General features: G+C 37.3%; 1 protein-coding gene across 3 annotated transcripts in view; it reads left to right on the forward strand.

The window, feature by feature from the left end:
* mgat4c (mgat4 family member C) overlaps nt 1–22,253 on the forward strand; it is a 145,247-nt gene that overhangs the window by 26,218 nt on the left and 96,776 nt on the right. Inside the window, exon 2 of one of the 3 annotated variants that reach the window (XM_065278877.2) lies at nt 229–289. The exons of the other annotated variants lie outside the window; for them this stretch is intronic. The gene's annotated coding sequence lies outside the window, so the exon portion shown is untranslated. The remainder of the gene's footprint in view (nt 1–228; nt 290–22,253) is intronic. 3 annotated transcript variants of the gene reach the window in all.

Consider the following 22,253-nt stretch of genomic DNA (forward strand, 5'->3'; position numbering starts at 1 on the left):
AGGCTACACGGAAATGATCTAAAGAGAAAACGCAAAAGTGGCGTTGCATTATCACTTTTTATTTCATGTTTATACAAGCGTTTTGCGTGCATATGGTGACGCAAAACTGTGTGATAATCAATGTACAGTAGTATGCACTCCAGGCGGATAGGTGGCAATGTGAAGCACTGACACACAACACCACCAAATCCACGCACCTTCGTACAACCTTCTTCCTTGTTCTCCCAGGTCTCGTCCAAAGCCGTCTGGTTTGCCTCTGACGCATTGGCGCATCAACAATTTGATGGAGGTAATTAATGCACCTTCTCTGATCAGTAAAACTTGCTGTGAATATTTCGTAACTGCTGAAAGACTCTTATATTTATTGGAGCTGCTATGGCAACTTGTAGGTCCGACGTATGGAAATAATCCGACATGTTTGTTGTTATTTTCCTGAACTGGCTCATGCCTGTGACGTAAATGCGTACGCGACAAAACCATTGTGAGCAAACTTTTGCGTTTTTACCCTTTAGACAGGAACGCGACGGTAGAGTGTTTTTAAGATTTCCACTCTGGAGATTGGTTTCACTTTTTTGAGTTTTTAAGCCCCAAAAACGCTGTTGCCGTGTAAACAAAAGGCACATCCGATAAAATATTTTTACGTTTTCAACCTCAATCATTCTTGTGTAAACAGGGCCTTAAATTAACAACACAAAATTTTGCCCCTCTATCGCCATCTCTGTTTGAAATAAAATTGCTAAATTTACAAACTTATCTGTATGTGTGTTGACGAGTGTCATGCACCACATTTTTTAAGGGGCAAGTGTGCACATGCTCACAGAAATGTGTGCACAAACATGCAATATTATAGGGTGATCAGTCTTTTTTCTTGGCGCCCCCCATGTACAATCTGAGCCCACCTGCCTTCATGTAAAAACCACTGTAATATCTACTCTATGTATTGACTAACTTTTTTGTTAAATACTTATATTTAATCAAGTAATTCAAAATTTATGACATATTGGCAGAAGTTGTATCAATTGTGCCATAAACGTATTTGTACAACAACTGCGTTATGTTATAAAATGAAATTAATTTTAAATGCATATTTCAAAAGTATATTAACAATGAAAATTACAAAAAATGTGATTGGTTGTAAAGTAATGCTTAACACTGGAAAAAGTAAATGCTGTAATTGACACTTTTGTTTTTCAAATTTTATTTCTTTAGAAAAAAATATTTTTGACCTCACATTATGAGCATTACGTGAGTACGCATCCCAGTGAACTTAGGCAAACAATGACATACAATGATGAATTCAAAAATATAACTTTAAAAAAATGAATTTTGAACCATACATTTTGTACACAGTGGAAGTTATATGTACATTAGAGTACTGGGTTTTGGAAGTTTTGTAAGTGTTTCTGATGATGCTTTAATTCTTCGGATTACAAAATACAGTAACAATACTTTGCCTGTATTGAAGTACCATGTAACGTGATCAAAACCCATTGATCAAAAATGTGAATATTTCTAAAAAGTGATGTGGATGCAACACAGAACTGATAATATTGTGCCTATTAAACCAAGTAACAGATAAATAGATATTTATTTGGTTTGGCCAAAAAAAAAACACTGAGTGGGCATGACGCCTCTGTGTGTTGAAGTCAAATGTTGTCCCACACATGCCCTTTAGCATTCATCTCTGCTTACCTTTTTTAATTGGCAACTGTACTATAAAGTCAATAGAGATATATAAAAAGTATTTTTAGTTTTATCTACATTGTATAAATCTCTGTATAGCATCTAATAGGACAGTAACTTGATTTCCAAGATACATTTGAAGAACAAATGACTGTGTACGCTAGGAGTGATTACTCAAACTCTTCTCTCCAGAGTAGACAAAGAGAGTGAAGCCATTATTAAGTATTGATGAGACAGATGATGAAAGATATTTTAAAGCGATTGTTAATGGTTTTAGGGTCAACAAACGACCAAGTTTCTGAAATGATTGAAGCTGCTCGGCTCTGACAATAATAAGAAAAATAATAGGCAACATGACACTTTAAAACACATAACTCATACAATAAAATAGAGAGAAGCTGTGTGTGTGTGTGTGTGTGTGTGTGTGTGTGTGTGTGCGTGTATACAGGGTATGTGTGTGTAGATGTGAGCAGACAGTGGCTCTGTGAATGTGGAGTCTGGCTGTAGCCTGGCAGGCTATATGAGGTCTGATATGAGGAGATGGCAGCCTGGAGGCTTGCTTAAAGTCTGGCAGGGGATGGAGAGGGAGAGAGAGAGAGAGAGAGAGAGAGAGAGAGAGAGAGAGAGAGAGAGAGAGATCATTAGAAAGATTTTTAACTTTGCTGAAATATCACCATTAAAAGGGCCTTATCTTATAAAACTTCTTAATAGTTATATAAATATAGCCCACATGGCAATTTCTTGTAAAATACAGTGGTCCATAAAGTCCTGGCATATTAAAGATGTGCTATTCGAATTAAACCTGGAAATAAAATGTTTCAGTTTAATGGGGTAGTTCACTTAAATATGACAATTCTTAAATAATTTACTCACCCTCATGCCATCCCAAATGTATATGACTTACATGCATATCCTTAGATGTATACGATCGCTAAATAAGCACAAAATATTCATCATTTTCTAACCCAGTATCGCATCGAAGTACCGTTGCGCAGAAGACATTTATTAACCCACTGAAGTTTGAATTACTTTAATGATGGATGTTTGTGCTTTTTGGAGCTCTGCCATGTTGCCTCTCATATGAAAAGATATAATTTTAACATTAAATAGTTTGTTTATGTTCAGCCAAAGGAAGGAAGTCATATACATCAGGATGACATAAGGGTGAGTAAATTATAAGATATTTTGCATCTGAATTATTCCTTTAAATTATGTTAAGTTAAAGGAGCCATTTCACAAGACTTTTTTAAAGATGTCAAATAAATCTTTGGTGTCCCCAGAGCACATATGTGAAGTTTTAGATCAAAATACCATATAAATAATTTATTATAACATGTTAAAATTGCCACTTTGTAGGTGTGTGCAAAAATGTGCTGTTTTGGGTGTGTCCTTTAACTCTTTCACCGCCAGCGTTTTTAAAAAAAGTTGCCAGCCAGCGCCAGCGTTTTTCATGATTTTCACCAAAGTTTAATGCCTTCCAGAAAATGTTCTTCTTTAAATATATAAACATACAATATACCAAACGAAAGAACAGACCCTCTGCTTTCAAACAAAAAAAATGTTTCATCCTACCTTCAGTGGGTCTTTTGCAAGCAGCTTTTGAATATGGGTAGGGTTCTGCAAAAACACTACATTTTGAGCAAAAAGCAGAGATAATTCCATTTTTGTGACGGACTTTTCATAGAGATCCAATTCAGAGCGATCTTTAAAACAGACACGGACATGCAGCCGCTTGCCATAGGGCAATACTTCCGGGTTTAAAAAGTTGCGGAAGGGCGCCACCTGGTGGATAATAGCGGTATTGCGGAAAGATGGAAAATCTCGTCATTGGCGGGGAAGCGTTTTCTCTTAATTGACAAGATATCTCGTCAATGGCGGTGAAAGAGTTAAAATGCAAATGAGCGGATGAAGTGCAAACACTGATCACAATGATGGTGGTTTGATGCAATTCAAACTCAATTGTGCTGTGAATTATTTTCTCTCTCTCTTTTTCTCTGCACTAAATGGCAGTGCTGTGATTGGATAGTGCAGATTAAGGGGTGGTATTATTATAATAAGAGCTCCTTATGACATCATAAGGAGAGACAAATTTCAACGACCTATTTTTTTCATGTGCTTGTAGAGAATGGTTTACCAAAACTAATTTACTGGATTGATCTTTTTCACATTTTCTAGGTTGATAGAAGCACTGGGGACCCCATGGGCGTCGGAACCATTATACGTGGGTGGGACAGGACCCACCCACTTTTTAAGACCAATGATAATGGACCCACCCACTTTTTCTCTAATTTAGCGCATTTGTCTGTTCACTTATCAAAGCGCTGTTAGTCCAAATCCATTCCACTAGAGCAGGGATCCCTAACCTTTGCTTTTTTTACACCGTGGACCCGTTTCAGCTTTTAAACATAATTCGCGGGGGTGAGTGGACGCTGAGTTGCTGTTCGAACATAGTGCTGAAAAACCTCCTTTGCCAAATGTTTTAAACAGAAGTAAATGTCAAACAACCATGCATTAGGAAAATTAATAACTGCTTTATTTAAAGTATATTTTCTATAGACGTGTAAAACCATATTATAGCGGATTATTTTACTTTCATTGTTTCACGAGTTTGCCTGCCCATTTAGTCTTAATAATTAACGGTAAACGAACTTAGCTTGGTGTTCTTAAAGGCAGCTCGAACCTTAGGTCGGACTCGAGCCCCAAGTTCAAGACACAGAAGAAAAAAAGAGGAGATGATGAGGAGAGATGCCAGAAGAATTGCGTCTGTCGCGGAGGCACAGAGATCCCGTTTTGCTTTTAATGATAATTAACACAGCACTAAATGTGGTTCCTTTCAAACGTTAAAAGTGTAGGCTAATCGTTAAAATATTATTACTGCTGTAAAATAGTTTATTTTTATTATGGTCCCACGATCGCTGGATAATTTTCAAGTTTTTTTTTACAGAAGCCTGCAATTACTTTTCATTTGCGACATGAACGTCCTCACGTATTGTTATTATTTGCGAGGTACATTTGCAGATAATTCATAAAGTCATACCTCTGTTTAATCGATTGTGTTTTAGAAGTACACATGCTCAAACTCTTATGACAGCATTGTTTCCCGACGGATACCATAAAATAAAGTGATCTCATTTCCAGAATCTCACATTTATATTTCTCTAAGAGAGAGAAAGAGAAATTGGGTATAACAAATAAAAAAGGTATACAAAAGTTGTATCAGTTTACCTTCATTCGTTTTTCTTACCTTTTATTTCCTCAAAATAAAAAATAAACATTGTAGCCTACTGTCAGCAGAGTAGAGAAAAAAAATGACACAGAGAAAGATAAATGAAACATGACATCTGTCATTATTTGCAAAATATTTAAAGGGCTATTACCAGAATTTCGACCGTAATAGGCTACTGTCTTTAATTTAATAAACGCAAATGTTCAGGCTAATTAAAAGGAAACATGAAAATGTCATCTATTGCAGTAAATTTATTTTTCGGGGGGGACCCACCCACTTTTCATTTGCTTCCGACGCCCATGGGGGACCCAATCATAGCACTTAAACATGGAACATTTTCATGCCATGGCCCCTTTAAAACATTAGGTTCGTAAATGATCAAGAAAGAATTAAACTCGAAAACATAAATAATTTTTGAATAGGAACTTAAATCAGTGTTGGAGAAAGGGTTACGCATAAATTGTCCAGGATGCATTTACGGGAAAAGAGAATCCCCGGGGAACTTAAAACTTATGGCTGTTAAATATTCTGGCCTCTTTTTAGACAAAACGGTCGCTCAATCATCCAGGACAGTGGACCCGCAGGGGAATAAAGAAATGTGATGCATATTATAGCAGCGTGGTCCACACCGCTGCCGCCTACTTTAACACCTCACCCAGCTCCACAGACCGGAGAACGTCCCTGAGAATATGCACATGCTCTAAAGCACCAGGAGGGCTCACATGGCTCTCCGTTTCTCCGCATGCGAGACAGTCTGTTCAATCGTGGCGGCAACAGCAGTTCCTGACTGGTGACATAAAAACATTGTCCCCAGGCAATGCCTGAGATGGAATACATTAACAGGGTCTGTTATTGCCGCAGTAATATGGCAGATATCACAAACCTTCTGTAGCTCTCGCTGAATAAATTATCCTCTGCGCACTTTTTGTTGTCAGTCAGTTTTCTTGACATAACAACCTTTTCCCTTTGTCTTCCTGACAGTCTTGTGGCACTTCCGTGCTGTTGGTGTAATCTATCAACCCGCTGGGGTTTCCTGTAAATCATTCGTGCTGGTTATCAGCTCACTTTCTAAAAAGGTTTTATTGAGTGCTTAGATGAGCAGCGCAACAGCGCGATTGGTAATTACACACAGGGCTGCGTTCAAATGCTTTTTAACAGGAAGGTCAGGAACCGTCGGGCCATGAAAACTCCTCTTTAACTTCAATAGCAACGAAAATAGACCCGCTGAATGACTTTAATATTTTTTTATTATATATTTTTTCAAAGGAAGGCGAGTACGGATGTCAGTTATGAAGGCTAAGAGGTGTAGATGATTTGATATGCAGGATTCTGCAACTGTATGTTGCTCCCAAAGCACAGCTAAGCATAAACTGACCTGGCATGATTTTTGTTTTCAATATTTGCAAATTTCACAATGTCGCAAAAGATGAAGAAGCAGCAGCTTGTTGTGTAAGTTGTTGGAGAAGCAGCAGAAGAGATGGCAAATAGACAGCAACTTTAGCCTGAGTTGTATAGATGAGTGTTTTGGGCCTGTACAAAACCACAATGAAAAGCTAATAAAAACATTAAGTCTTTATACACCACTGATAATATAGTTATGTATATTACATTGCATTACTGTCAAAAGATCCTTCTAAAAGTTACACAATGCACCTTTAAATATTGCACCTCAACTTGGTCCATTTTCTTTACTGTTGAAATCGGAAAGGCTTATGATGAAATGCTACGCTAAATATTGCAGATTTTTTTGACCTAAGGGAGTGGTGCTAGCAGACCAATCACAGCGCTTGTGGTTCGCATATAATTGATGCATTGTAATGTTTTTGAGGAGGTGTGCGTCAGGCTATGCATAGGCTAAGTCGTACGGTCAACGCAGAAGTATAAATTGGGCTTTAGTGTTCAAAATCTCAACCCGCCCAGTTACAGTGATGTCTTATGGATAAAGTAGTTTGTGTAAACTGCTTATACTAGCCTTACAAGTTAGTCATCTCTCTTTGTAGACTTGTTTAATTTGAATCCAAAAAGTATGGCAGAGTACCATAGTTTATCAGACTACTGTAGTTATGACACTGTCTTATCTTAGAGGCTATGTTTATGCAACTGGCCCCAGACAAAGTGACACCAGTGTTCGAAAAGAGTGGCTAAAGTTTATCTTTAACAATGTCCCTGATCATCTCAGTCTGACCATTATAGTCTGTGCCCACATTTCAGTGAGGATTGTTTTGTCAAAATGTAATGCCGGCCCTGCAAAGAGGCTGTTATTGTAGGATGGGGTAGTTAGGCACTATATTGGAGTTGACAGCAAATACACGTCTTACAGCAAATCAATGTTACTCATTTCATGTGCAGATGGTGTTTACACAGTAGTCTTAAAGACAAAGAAGCAAAAGGGGAGGGGTTTTGGAAAAGGGTCATATAAAATTAAGGATGAATGTTGCATCATTGATGACAATTTAGAAAGTCATAAGTTGGATGAAAAATGTATTGCATGATTTAACTTTTTTTTTTAAATCGTTCACCAAAATATGAAAATTCTCTCATATAGACCAGAGTTTCGATATTTTCCCTATTCTGTAGTTACATTGCTGAAAATGCGTATAAATAGCACGAAGTGTAAAACTCGTGCAATACATACGCCAAATTACACTTTGGCGTGCATATGATACGCAAGTCCTTCCCATTCACTTAAATAGTGCATCTTTTTTTGTCGTTTTATTTATTGGTTTCTCAATTTTTTTGCTATTTTTTACCATTTTCGCTTGGGTTTAGGGTTAGAACAACTTTTTGTTATATAAAAATGACATCCTAACCCAAACCCCAACTCTAACCCCAACTCCAAGCGACCATGGCTTAAATATGGACAAAAACATGGAGAAACCTGTATATTAAATAACCTCATGAAGCAAATCTAAAATCTAACCCTAAACCCAAGCGAAAATGGTTTAAAAAACAGAAAAAAATTGAGAAACCAATAAATAAAACGACAAAAAAGATGCACCGTTTAAGTGAATGGGAAGGACTTGCGTATCATATGCACGCCAAAGTGGAATTTAGCGTATGTATTGCACGAGTTTTACACTTCGTGCTATTTATACGCATCCTTAGGAGACTGGGTAGCACATTGTGTACTAAGCAGTCCCTCCAGAAAAACACGATTTTGCGATCGCACGATTCAATGCATAATCAGCCAAAGTCCGCATATTTATGCAGGGCCACATTTTTTCAAATACGCCACACTTTCGCAGCATAAATTGCAGATTTCCATTTGCAAATTATGCGGGGCTTGCATGATTTCATAATACCTGCTTTTTTGCAAATCACATATATCTTAGCAGAAAGTTGAAAAATTTAGCATTTACTTCACACAAGTGCAGCCATGTCCCCTGTTGCTATGGGAACACTGTGAAGTGATGTAATTACGTGACGTGAACTTCATTGAAAGGCTGCAAACCCCAACGTCCCGCAATTTCATTGCATAAAATTGCATAAATATCCTGCATATTCCATCCAATTTTTTAAGAAAACGTGCTGCAAGTTCAGGGATATTTGACAGCAACAATCACAAAAAAACTCTGCATTTTTCTGGAAGGACTGACTAAGAACAACGGAAAATTAAAAGTTGTGATTTTCTAAGCCATCATGGCTAGGAACTATTCTCTCATTCTGGCGTAATAATCAAGGACTTTGCTGCCGTACCATGGGTGCATTAGGCGCAACGATATTACGCAATGCCCGAAAATAGCCCCCAGCTATTGAAAGTTACCATGGGGACTATTTTCAAGGAGCCGTGTAATATCATTGTTTTTTTGTGTTTATAAACTTGAGAAAATTGTAAGAGAATCTTCATATTTTGATAAGCAATTTCTTTAAATTTTAAAGAAGTTTGACGCATGCACATTATGACAAAATGCATTGCAGCTCCTGGACTATATATTACATTCTCCTACAGGTGCATGCTCGGCCTACACGTACAATGTATGCAAAATCTGGTCACAAAAAATATGTACTGTACGTGGATCCTCGTGTACATGTAAAAGATGAACCATACTTCGACCTTAACCATAACCTGATCCACAGACTGTGATTGGCACGTAAGCAAGTTTCTATACAGTCATCCCACACAAAAATCTTGGCATTTTACATCTCATTTTGCAAGTTAGATATTTGAGTGTTTTATTAAAGTGGCTAACCTCCAATTTGATTCAGCCAAGACTGAGCCAACAATACTAACAGCCTAAATCAATTTGAATTCATATTTTTTGTATACATTCTCTTGACAATTACACTATAAAAAATACTGTGTGAAGCCATGGTCGGAAAAAATGAACAAACCCGGTTTAAACGAACTTACATAATGTCCATATTTGACCCAACTATACTGTATATAAACTGAAACAACCCATCATGCTGTACTGTAGGTTCATTTAAACCCAACCATTGGATTTGTCCATACTCCAACATTTTAGGGTGTAAAAATAAATAGGTATGTGAACATTTTGTAAACATTGTTTCATGCTCAGGTTTCTGTAATATCGAACGAGAAAGAATGATCTCATTCCAGGATCCTCAAATCCAATCTCATGTCACTCGTGTCCTGACTTCTTGTACAATGCAACAAGGATCAGTATCTCTACAGCCAGTCTCAGTGGGCCTGTTGGTGTCACTGCATGGCTCATTGGCCGCTCCTCGCACACACACACACACACACACACACACACACACACACACACACACACACACACACACACACACACACACACACAGCGGTAACACAACCTCCCCGGCACCATTTTATACTTGACTGTGGGTGATTGAAATAGAAGTGGGCCGTGTCAAGACCCCAGTCACCATGTAATTGAATTCTTCCGTGTTTCTGGGAGCCGACCAAAGTGGTAGAAAGAAGGTAAATAGACAAAGCTTGGTCTTTCGCGCACACAACAAATCGAGACTTGAAGCTGTTTGCGGAAAGCTAAGCAAAGATTTGCGGAAAGCACTTGTCGGGACAGATGTGTCTGTGTTGAAGTGCTTTTCGGCACGGATTCCACCGAGATTACAGAACTTCTTTCTTCTTAACGCTGTGCGACTACAGTTTGTACACAATGTAACACAAAACACGAATTCAGAGGGCGACCGAGCTTAGCGTTCACATAAGGAGAAATAGAAACATAAGCGAGGGCTCCGGGCGGATACATCTCTGGCTGCCTTCTTCATACGGCATACCGTAGGAATGCATTCTCACTTTCTCCCACCCATCGCGCATCTACGTCTTCAATTTGGCGAGCGTTGCTTAGTGACAGCGTTTCACGGGCCCCCTGCTTTGTGTTTTTTGTCTCTCCGCTGAGGTGAGCTTACAGATCTTCAGACTGGAGATAGGGAACTGAAAAAAAAGTAGCCGCCTGTAATTTATCTAAGGTTATTTTGTGATTCAGATATACTGCTCTGGAAGCAACAGAGCGTTAAATTGCTTTCCTCTGGGAGCAGGTCGCATTGAGGGGTCGACAAAGCAGAGCGATTTCTCTCTCTATCACTTTTCCTTTCTCTATTGCCCTTTCTCTAGTTCTCTTCCTGTCTCACTTGCTCTCTTTCTTCACAGTCAGGAGCGAGAGAACGCTTCTTTGAGAATTTATTGCAATGGCAGCTATGCTGTAATTAGGACGGATAATTACAGGCACGGTACGGTGGGTCACGGGGGACATGGAGACATCTCAAAGGTCATAATAAGGGGGGTCATCACGGGGAGATGGGAACCACTCAAAATAAGACTCGTGGAGGAGTAATAGTCTGCGTGACCAGAGGAAAGAAATGATATAAATACAGACGGCGAGCCCCAATTGGAAAAATACACGTGTGAGCTATCTCCTTGTTAGGAGGTAATGGAAATGTGATGGAGCAGAAGTGAGATTTCATTGCCCGCGCTCAGATTGCATCCCATCAGCAAAATATACACTTGCATTGCTAATTTGGAGATCAAAACAGAAGGGGAAACTGAATTTTTTTCTTTTCAGCAGTGTCAAGTATCCTGCAGTTTACCAAGATAAGGGCTTTTTATAATTTAAAGTAGTTAAGCTATAATCAAACCGCTCTTTTGAAAATTTAGTTAGCTACAACCTAATAACTTAATGTGGCTAACTACATTGAAGCTACTTAAATAGGCAATAGCTTTTAAATGTGTAATGTTTTTTTAATCAGAGCCTTGTTTTATTGCAATTAAAACAATAAAGGTTTTATTTTAATGAATGAATTTACATCTCAGTTAGTTTGACAACAACGAACAGAGAAGTATACACTGAATACAAAAACAGAATGTAGACGGTAGTAAGTTAGTAGCATCACTATTTTATTAGGTTACTACCAACACTGCTTTTTAATTTTTTAACTCATTGGTTTTTTACTTAAATTGCTTCTGTAGACTCACATTAATAAAGAGGAATCATTTTGCCAAACTTAATTAAATGAGATAACTGCACAAAAAGAGAATGCACTGATGTAACAAAGACTATTAAGAATAGTAATTTATCTGCACCCTCCTGCAAACGCAAGCTCAGTGATAATTCATAAAATTAGCAAATTAAATCTTTGACACGCTTTTGGACTAGCGACCGAACACCACCAGCAGCAAAAAGGGAATAGAAAGAAAAATAGTCAAAACCGATATAGAAGAAAGTCTCTTGACTTTGGAGTCTGACTGTGGTGGGTTTTTAGGTTAACCTGCTCCTGCTTTCTCATACATACCCTGTAGTGTTTTTATATAGCATCTGCTCTCCAATATCAGTGGCAAAGTGCAGAGAACTGTAAATATCGAGCTTACTAGGCGGCAGAGTTCCTACTGATTCACCATCAAATGCCGCCTGAATATCAGAGACACAGTAGGAGAAGCAGGGCGAACGAGGTTACAGTCTTTGCACTTCAGTTTCTCTTTTGTGATACTACGAAATGATAAAAAGCCTCGTGTAATTGAAGACTTTATTTAGGTCGGGAAAACGATTGACTATATTTTCAGACCACGAGTGTAATGGAAAGTTTAATTGTCTTGGCATTAGGGTTAAAGCCAAACCATTAGAGTGTATCATATGTCGGCTTGCTTAAGAGCCAATGTTCATTCTCAATGACCTTCAACTGGGCTGAATCATGGCCGGGCAGATAAAAGAGTAAATACTGGTGACTTGAACTGCATCAAATACAATCTTTGTAAACACTAGTATTTACTACAGCAGCACAAGATTTACTGTAGATAGGAGATTATTGCAAAATATCTGTAAATTATGTAAAACTGTGAAATATCTGTAAAATAAGATAGATGGATGTTTCTTATGAAATTAGACTTAGGTGTCATGAAACATTTTGATTAAAAAAGTATGCTATCAAAATAAAAAGCATACAGTTACAAACATCACTTCATGTACTATTTTGCACATAATTTCAAATGATATCATAAAAACCAATTTTGTTGTTTTGCAACATTTTCCAAATGTTCATTACCGCAACGTGTCCATGACTGAATTTGGGTTCTTTGACATGGAAATATTTATAATAAAAAAATCTAAAAATTAAAAAGCTTCAGTGCATGTTATACTATAAACATTTACAGTAAAGAAACATGTGGTATTTGGTGATCATTGGTAAATGTAGAGACAATAATAAGGAATATAAATGTGTCCAAGACCAATTTTCTCATCCTCCGCAACAATTTTCAATCATTGTTTAAGCCCTCAATGAACTAACACTTTCAAAAAAAAAAAAATTGTTGGAAGGGACATCATATACTGTGACACTGACTCTTATTTTTTCTCTCCAGATAAAAGTTGAAACTTTGTTTGTCATACCTAGACAACTTTTTAGTTCTCATTACCGAAACATGAGTTTGTAAATGCATATATTTAATTTAATATAATGTTGTGGTAATGGTCATTTGTTAATTCTAAAAAAATTTGCTTCAAGGGCTTTTAAAACATTCTGATGCTGGACACCACCTAAATCTGGATTTTGTGAGAATCACCCAGATGAGATTTGCTATTGAAATTGCACCTGTTTTGCATTTTTACATATCAAAATTAAATCTATATTTTTCAATTAAACATTTAATTTTGCAATTTATTAATGTTTGGCTTTATTCCACTTATGTTAGATTGGCAACAAAAAGCATTTTCTGGATCAGATTTAGACTCGTATTGACAAGGTAGTAAAGACGATATTATCTCCTGCTGGGAGCAGATCTTCCAAATATGATAAGGAGCGCCACATTTCCACCACTTGCTTGAGGTATTGGACCAATCGCAGTGCACTGGATAGCTGGCCAATTGGAGCACAACACGCTTTCTCAGAATGAAGAGTTTTGTAAAAATCTACGGGTTTCAGAAAGGCGGGGCATAGGGGAGCAACAATAATGAACGGAATGCAGAAAATAATATTTAATACGTTTTTTGAAACCACGCAGACACATTGTATTACACCAAATACTCAAAATAATGTCTTTTAAGCAATGCAATAAGGGCTGTTAAGGTTAGTAAGTTTGCAAAAGGGCAGTTTTGATTGATGGCTTGAATGTTCATTATATCTAGAACATTTGTGTGTTGGGTGGCATCAGAGCTAAAGGTGGAATATTCATGTATTGACTTTGTGGTAAATTAAGATGAAGCTATAAGACTCTCTGTTCTTGACAAGTTGAACATACCATATCTCAATGATTTAAAGATTTGATTCAGATGCCCACAACATATTTTAACTTCACTTACAAATTGTAGAAATTTCTCCTCATTTAAGGCTCCCTAGTTTTTCTTTGTTCAAATGCATTACATTTACACATTTGCCAGATTTTTTATTTAAAGTGACTTCAAGTTCATTCAAGTTATACATTTTTTATCAGTATGTGTGTTCCCTGGACCTTGAACCCATGACCTTTACAACACTAATTAAGCTGGAATGCCTAATGTGTAATTTTAATGGTCATTTGAATATTAACTCTTTCACCGCCATTGACGAGATATCTCGTCAATTAAGAGAAAACGCTTCCCTGCCAATGACGAGATTTTCCGTCTCTCCGCAATACCGCTATTATCCACCAGGTGGCGCACTTCCGCAACTTGTACAACCCGGAAGTAGCGCCTCACGTGAAAGAGAAAGAACTCCGTGTATGTTTTAAAGATCGCTCTGCATCTGATCTCTATCAAAAGTCCTTCGCAAAAATTTAATTATCTCAGCTTTTTGCTCAAAATCGGGTGTTTTTAAAGAAACCTACCCATGTTTGAGAGGTGATTACAAGAGAACTAATGAAGGTAGGATGAAACGTTTTTTTTTTTTTTTTTGAAAGCAGAGGGTCTGTTCTTTCATCTGATATATTGTTTGTTTATATATTTAAAGAAGAACATTTTCTGGAAGGCATTAAACTTTTGTGAAAATCATGAAAAAGGCTTGCGCTGGCTGGGAACTTTTTTTAAAATTTCACATCACATACCGTACATTTTTGTAGCTCCGGATTTCACTCTCTTTCTGAAACACACAGATTTGAAAAGCTGTGTGTCACTGAGTCGCCATCTAATCTGTATGTTGTGATTGGTCTGAATACCTCTGACGTCAGCCGGAAATGTGACACCCTTACCATGTTTGAAAGATTCACACACACAATGCATAACAGGAGCTGTGAAGTGGGAGGGATTATGATGATGTCTTGTCTATGACCAATCCCAATGTTGCCTACAATCTGTGTGTTCGTTGTAGTCCAAGAAAAGAGATTTACGTTGGAGACGATAAATTGCATCATCTTTTACTTTGGGGTATGTACCTTTTGCATATCGTTAACCTGTACTAATACACATCGGACCATTGGTGCTTTTTAAGATCTTTAGTTCAGACTGTGCACATCAGTCTCCACCACATTGCACTGTTTGTCAGAAAACAGTATTAAATATATGCCGTTTCACTTTCTGCTTATCACAATTCGTTAGATCAGCGTCTCATACTGTGAACGAGCACCTGATAGATTAGGGACTGAAATAAGGCCAGTCTGGACACCCTGAGCCTTTCCCATACCCAGCATGACCAGCCTGAAGCAGGTTCATTTGAAAAACAGTAAGACATTTTTATTTATCTCCTCCATTTTAATGAGGTGCCCCTTTAGAAACAGATGGTGCATTAGTGAAGACAAACTCTCACTGACATTGGTGGATTTCAACCAAATAAACAATGGCTGGATCAGTGCGGTGCTTTCTTGTTAGATTATATATAGATATAGTCCACATTCTTTCATGGGCAACACTGGAATTTCCCCCTTTTTATTAAATGGAGACAGTGTTTTGTTGCCCCCGAGGAGGAGCTGAATATGAATGTGAAGAGGAGAATTTACTGCTGGCTCTAACTCTTCGGTTTGTGGTGCCAGGAGTAAAACCGCTGACTGGTTTGCTTTGAGTCCCACTTTATGATAACCCACAATGATGCATCCAATATGTGCACATAAGTTTCATACAAACTCCACAGGGCCAACCTGATCTCTTGGGGAAAGTACCTATTTCACATGGGGGCGATTTCGTATGAATTGAACAAAAAAAAGTGTGAATGAAACCTCGACCCTTTTTCTCAATGATACAAGGGCGAAAGCATATTGTACTAAAACATACAAATGAGATGCTCCATAAATTGAGCAACAGGAACAAGTATTGTGAAGGTATTATAAAGGTACATTTATAAGTCATTAGCAATGTTGGAGGTAACACATTACAAGTTACGTGCATTACGTAATGATATTACTTTTCTGTAATATTATCTACGTTACGAGTAAAGCAAGCTTTGAACCGGTTCACGGAACGAAAACGAAAACCAGAAACTTTTGATGTTTTGCAAGGAACAGAAACGAAACCAGAAACTTTCAAAAAAATAAATGTTCCGGAACAGAAACGTTTATTTAAAATAATGGTAACCGGTTAATAACGTTATTTGTTTCGTTCTTTGACAAGATTTATGTGCAATACTCGATGAAGTTTACTTCCGGTCGTCGCTGTGTCTCATACTGTAGTCCAGGGGTTCTCAAAGTCCGGATCCGGACCCGACGGCAACTTGATCCGGACCCGCGTCCACTTCATATTACAAGTGCATTAATTTCTATGTAATTGATTAAATGTGTGCATTTGCTATTTTAAAAATGCATATTAAACTTGTAAACCATTCGTTTAATTTTTTTTTTAGATTTAAGAGTATTCCTGGTCCGAAAATAAAACGAGTTATTTAAAAATTTCCTGTGTGACGCTGTAGCCATCACACCCAGTTATTATGCACAGCTACTTCATGTACTCAGCTTTTGATCAGTCCTTACCAATCACTGTTGGTTTGAGTCGTTTAAAACATGCATTTAAAAAAGCAACACTCGTCAAACATAATCTTATGCATATGCTTTATTATCATGAAAATACCTGAAAAGGTTTGAAGAACAGCAATATAAATATATCCTTAAGACATTTCCTGGAGCTCCGTGTGTCTGGTTCTTCATCTGGAGCACATATTAAGTTTCTTCCCAAGAGCGCCCCCTGGCTTTTGGATGTAGCGTCATTTCACCGTAATTCATTGAGAAGCATAGCAAGCATCATCAGCCAATTCATAGGTGCACCCCTAATTTTGGTAAGTGTCTCTGCCTACCAACCACACTTTTTTTTTGCCATGGTTTATGCATCTGATGGAGAACAAACTGTGCCATTTCTCTAATTAGGTTGCCCTGTGTTTTGCACCTGGTTACTTTTGGAATATTTCTTGTGTTTATTTATTTATTTATTTTTTTACTTTAAATGCAAAATACACTTATGTTTTTCCCTAACTATTTGTGTTGATTTGTTATATAAATATGAAAATTAAGGGAATTCAGATTTGGACCTTTGAATGTAAACTTTGAGAACCCCTGCTGTAGTCCATTAAAATACATTTGGTGAAGAAAACGTAATTTTCACTTTATGTGAAGCGACTGTTTATGCTGCATCTTCTTCCCAAAGCACCTTTTGGAATTCGTCCTCCGTCTGTGTGTGCGCGTGTTTAAGTGCACTCAACCAATGTAAGCAGGTCAGAATTACTGTTATGCCGCTTACATAATGTAGCCTTTTTAATGTTTGATGACAAGTAAAATAATGTAGACTAATAATTTAAGTTTAATGTCCTAATGATCAGCCTACTTATTTGCATGTCCCACAGCTGACATGGAACGTTATTAACCGGTTCGGGAACTTTATTTTTTGTTCTAACCGGTTCAGGAACATCAATTGTAGAGTTGAACCGAAAACCGGAAACGTTAAAATACTGTTTCTGTTCGGAACAAACCAATTGGGAAAAAATTCTGGTTCAAAGCCCTGGAGTAAAGTAACACATAACTTTATAAATGTACACATTAATATTTAGGTTACTTTTAAAAAAAGTAATGCGAGTTACTTTTCAGTTAATTTTTGTTTTTAAATTACATGTAAAAAAATAATGTTCTAAATTAAACTTAACGTAGTCACAAACAGTTACGCACTCAGGAACAGTTTGACTATGAATGCCGAACACCTGCAAGCTCCTGAAAGTGATCAAGCCTCAGCCAAGTAAGAAAAAGTAATGCAAAAGTAACGTAAGCATTACTTTTCCATGAAAAGTAACCAAGTAATGCAATTAGTTACTTTTTTGGGGAGTAACTTAATATTGTAAAAAAGTAACTTTCTCCAACACTGGTCATTAGGACATTTTTAGGGCCAGATTTACTAACAGCTTGCGCCAGCACAAACCATCATTTTGTTGTTAAATAGCGTCAGTTGGAATTTACTAACAACGTTGAAAAGGTTTTCTTTCAAGGTTTTCTTTGCAAAATTTTTGGGAGAAGGTTATTTAAATGATTAACGCAGCGTGATTTACTGTTTGTGTGTGTGTCAAGATGACTGGTATTTGCTACAGTACATTATTTAACGACGAAAAAAGCGTGTCTTAAATTAATTTGTGCTTGAAATGGCTGCAATTATTGCTAAAAAAAGAGGCATCACAGAGAGCGTGTGATACAATGCAGAGGATTGTTTTAATATGTAAGAGTTTATTTGGAATGTCAGAGGAACATATTATTCAAAAATATTGTTTGCCAAGCCATGTTATTTTTATTTGCTGAATTAAATAAAAGAGCAGTCACTAGGAGAATTCACACAATACCAGACGTTTCAATACTTCTTGTAAACCTTCATTTTTTGTCCTCCAGTTTTTTTCAGTGTCCTAAAAGTACCCAAATGTATACATATCTGTATCTAAATGGTACATACTTCTTAAAGGGTATTGCCCCAGTGACAGCTTTTTAACCTTTTATTTCTGACAGTGTATAAGCCTATACTTAGCCAGCACATTAACTTTAGCTCTCCAAATAGTTAAAGCAACTTGGTTGTAAAATGCACGCTAATAATTTTTTAGTTCAGACCTGCATTGTTTTTTCCCCCTGTACACCTTAATGGAAGTTGACAGCTGTGTGCGGTTAGTCGGGCAAGAGCTCAGCCTGAGTTGGTGCGTAATGACGGTAATTAGCAGGATGAGCAGTGACATGTTTAGCGGATGCTCTGCGGTAGGTGTACGAACACTTGAATGTGGAGTACAATGAGCTGCCCCCAGCTGCGGCAGGGGAGCGCAATCGTCTGAATCGCTCTCGGGCCCATTGTACTGTTTCATTCATTTCCAGTGAGTCAGCCACATTTACTAATGCCATCCTATATATAAATCTTCACCCGCTTACATGATTTTTCCCATTACGACCTTGTAATGTCAATCGAACGGATACGTGAGGACATTTCCCACCTGCAATTGAATTACTGTTCCTTGCGCATTAAAAACTACTAACTGGCACAGCCGTGTAGTTGTCAAGGACATATATCGATGATGCTGACTTGGGTTGTACACATGTGCTCACATGACAAATGGGCCGGAAGAATTTTGCTGAACTGTGACAAACGAAACCGTAATTGTTTTTCCACGCTGCATCTGTTACGCGCTCTGCTGATCGTAGTAATATGTGATGGAGTAACTGGGCGCTTCGGTCGTAAAAAAAGAGCCTCACGCAGGTGCGCGTCCTGCATCAGATCGACCGCGGACTGGGGCAGCTGTGACAGCCTCTGGTTTCCTCGTAGTCTGTCTGGCCCACTTGGTTTTATCAGGAATAACTTTCTCTGCAAGCAATGCGAGGCAAATTTGTTCAGAAAACCAGTAGTCGTAATGTTTCGTTTTTGGATAAAAAGTTGCTCGGGGGTTGAATGCCAAATGTAAGAGGATTAGGTCACTGGAAAAGCCGCATTAAGCGGCAATGAAATGCATTTAGGGTTACAGTGATGCTGATTTTTAATGCTCTGCTGAGACTGTATTGATTTTCAAACAACGGTTATGCTACAACTGTTTGCAGTCCCAAGTACATAAACTTTATACAAAATATTAAATGTTGGTAATTTTAGACGAACAGCTGCCCAAGGTTAGACAATTTATCTATGAAGATTAATCTATGATTCATGACTTTGGTATTAAAGAGATTTCCACATTAGCCTAATACTTAATGGACCTCAAAGACCCTACTTAGTGGTAGCTGTGCTAACATATTGGGTCTGCAGGACATTTACACATTTGACAGACGTGTGCTCCCTGGGAATTAAACCCATGACCATTTTGCACTGCTATCGCAGACCTTCATCTTTGCATCTTCATCATACTGTACCCTCAGGTGCATACTCTGCATCCTTGCGTTAAATGTGTACAATTCTGGACTCTGACTGATTTTTAAGGTACAGAGATAGGCACTCTGCCCTTTCGGACTCTGCCAAAGCAGATGAGATATGTGAGGATGAATTGGCTTGTACAGGATTAAAGATTATATCACAGTCAAAGGCAAAGCATAGGAAACGATTGACCAGATAGCTGATGATACCTTTTCCGCTGGAGATAAGCGGTCTGGTACAGTTTATTAATGCCTACAGGAATGCATAAGCATGAGAACAAGGTGGTTAACTGATGTGTCTATCAGTCAGTGTCATGCACATTACATACGTAACACCAAACATTTTCATGTGTCAAACACAATTATGCAAAAAAGCATTTTGGTATGAATCAACATTCGCATACAGAAGATATAACATTTAAAGCGAACAGTTTAGCATGTGTGCTTAAAAAGTCTAGAATTTTTATGATATTATCCTACACTACACAGAGAATAATTTGTACCGCCTCCCTCAGTCAGGGTTCCCACGGGTCCTTGAAATCCTTTAAAGTTTGTGAATCTGGGGGAAGAAATTCAAGGCCCTTGGAAGTTTTTGAAAATATACAAACATCGACACAGCGCATTGAAAGTGCTTGAATCTATTTTATGCATGAAGTTTATGGAAAAAAATCCAAATTATTCCCTGTGTAGTGTAGGATAATATCATAAAAATTCTAGACTTTTTAAGCACACGTGCTAAACTGTTCGCTTTAAATGCTTATATCTTCTGTATGCGAATGTTGATTCATACCAAAATGCTTTTTTGCATAGTTGTGTTTGACACATGAAAATGTCTGGGGTTACGTATGTAACTGTTTTTCCCTGAGAAGGGAACAAGACGCTGCATCTCCCTTGTCATACTTCCTGCGTCCCTGTAACGCTGTTTTTGGCAATATTTCAGATAGCGATATACTTCCTGGCTCCCGCGTCACCCTGTTTTTGTCGTAAAGCGTCACCATTGAATTGGATTTACACATTTAGATGCACTTATTCCTAAAGTGTCACTGCAGTGACACAGCGCGAGTTCACTTGAAAGGGATCTGTAACAATGTATCTTAAAAGGTAACACGATGTAACCTTGCTCTCTCTTGAAATGTGTCCCCACATTTAGTCCTTGAATTTGAGGGTATTGGACCTGGAATGTCCTTGAAAGGTCCTTAAATTTGAAGTTAACTAAGGTGTGGGAACCCTGCTCAGTATACTGCAAAATAATTATCCAAAAACCTGTTTAAATAGTAAAATAATGAAGTACACTTAAAGGGATAGTTCACCCAAAAATGAAAATTCTGTCATCATTTACTCACTGAAATAAAAATAAAAACGAGGCATTGCAAAAAAAAAAAAAAATAACTAACTTAAACTGTAATGTGTTTCTGGCAAAACTTACTAAAATAAAATAAAATTATAGATTAAATGTCCTTAGTTTTCGTCTTTGTCAATGTCTTTCGTAGAGCAAATTACGTTCAGCTTCAAATTCCTTTCCATGCGTCTCTCACTCACACACATACACACATTTGCGAATGAATGACTCGTTTAAATTGATTCCTTACAAGGTGTTGCAAATAAATGAGTCTTTTGAGTCGATTCTTTACAAAGCAAACGGGTCAAACATTTTGAATTGGTTCATGAACAAGTTTATATAAATTGTTTAGATCGCTGCAAAAAGTGAATCGTCTTATGTGGTTTTGCTCATAAACACGCAGAACATAAAGAGTGTTGGATTATGTGAATATTAACTCTTTCGCCGCCAATACCGCTATTATACCGCACTTCCGCAACTTATACAACCCGGAAGTAAAGCCTTACGTGAAAGAGAAAGAAATCTGTGTATGTTTTAAAGATCGTTTTGCATCTGATCTCTATGAAAAGTCCTTCACAAAAAGGGAATTATCTTAGCTTTTTGCTCAAAAGTGGGTGTTTTTGAAGAAACCTACCCATATCTGAGAGGTGATTAAAAGAGAACTAATGACGGAAGGATGAAACGTTTTTTTTTTTTTTTTTTTTTTGAAAGCAGAGAGTCAGTTCTTTCATTTGATATATTGTTTATTTATATATTTAAAGAAGAACATTTTCTGGAAGGCATTTAACTTTTGTGAAAATCATGAAAAATGCTGCCGCTGGCTGGCAACTTTTAAAAAAAATGCTGGCGGGGAAAGAGTTTATTTACTAATCTAAACTAAATGCAAAACTTCACACGTGTACCCGCCATTATATACTTACAGTGTTGAGACTGTTAACATATTTGTGCCCATATGTACATTTTATGTACTGGTTTTATTTTTGAATGAATATTTTCTAAAATTGTATGATGTTTTTGTTGAGTTATTATTACACAATTCTTTTTCTGACCTTTTTGAATCTTGCCCCTGACAAATAACCCAAATTACGAAAAAGACTAAAACTAATACTAAAACTAATAAAAACTAAACTAAAACTAAGCATTTTCAAAAAATTAAAACTAAACTTAACTAGCAAACCCACTTTAAAAACTAACTAAAACTAAACGGAAATTGAAAACAAAAAGTCAAAACGAAAAAAATTTAAATAAAAACTAATGAAAAATGCAAAAATATAATAACCTTGCAAATGACCCCAAATAATATTTCTGCTGAACCACAAGAGAGATTT

The sequence above is a fragment of the Paramisgurnus dabryanus genome, chromosome 9 (genome assembly GCF_030506205.2).
Source record: "Paramisgurnus dabryanus chromosome 9, PD_genome_1.1, whole genome shotgun sequence".
Lineage (NCBI taxonomy): Eukaryota > Metazoa > Chordata > Actinopteri > Cypriniformes > Cobitidae > Paramisgurnus > Paramisgurnus dabryanus.